The sequence below is a fragment of the Octopus bimaculoides genome, unplaced genomic scaffold (assembly GCF_001194135.2).
Source record: "Octopus bimaculoides isolate UCB-OBI-ISO-001 unplaced genomic scaffold, ASM119413v2 Scaffold_199307, whole genome shotgun sequence".
In the NCBI taxonomy this organism is placed as follows: Eukaryota; Metazoa; Mollusca; class Cephalopoda; order Octopoda; family Octopodidae; genus Octopus; species Octopus bimaculoides.
In genome coordinates, this window is record NW_026408789.1 from 18,683 (window position 1) to 19,119 (window position 437).

The window sequence follows — 437 nt, forward strand, 5'->3', positions numbered from 1 at the left end:
TTGAACGCACGCATTCACACAAACACGAATATGAACGCACGCATTCACACAAACACGAATATGAACGCACGCATTCACACAAACACACACATGAACGCACGCATTCACACAAACACGCATACACACACATGAACGCATGCATTCACACATACACGAATATGAACGCACGCATTGACACAAACACACACATGACCGCACGCATTCACACAAACACGCACATGAACGCACGCATTCACACAAACACGAATATGAACGCACGCATTCACACAAACACGAATATGAACGCATGCATTCACACAAACACAAACATGAACACACGCATTCACACAAACACGAATATGAACGCACGCATTCACACAAACACACATGAACGCACGCATTCACACAAACACACGCATGAACGCACGCATTCACACAAACACACACATGAACACACG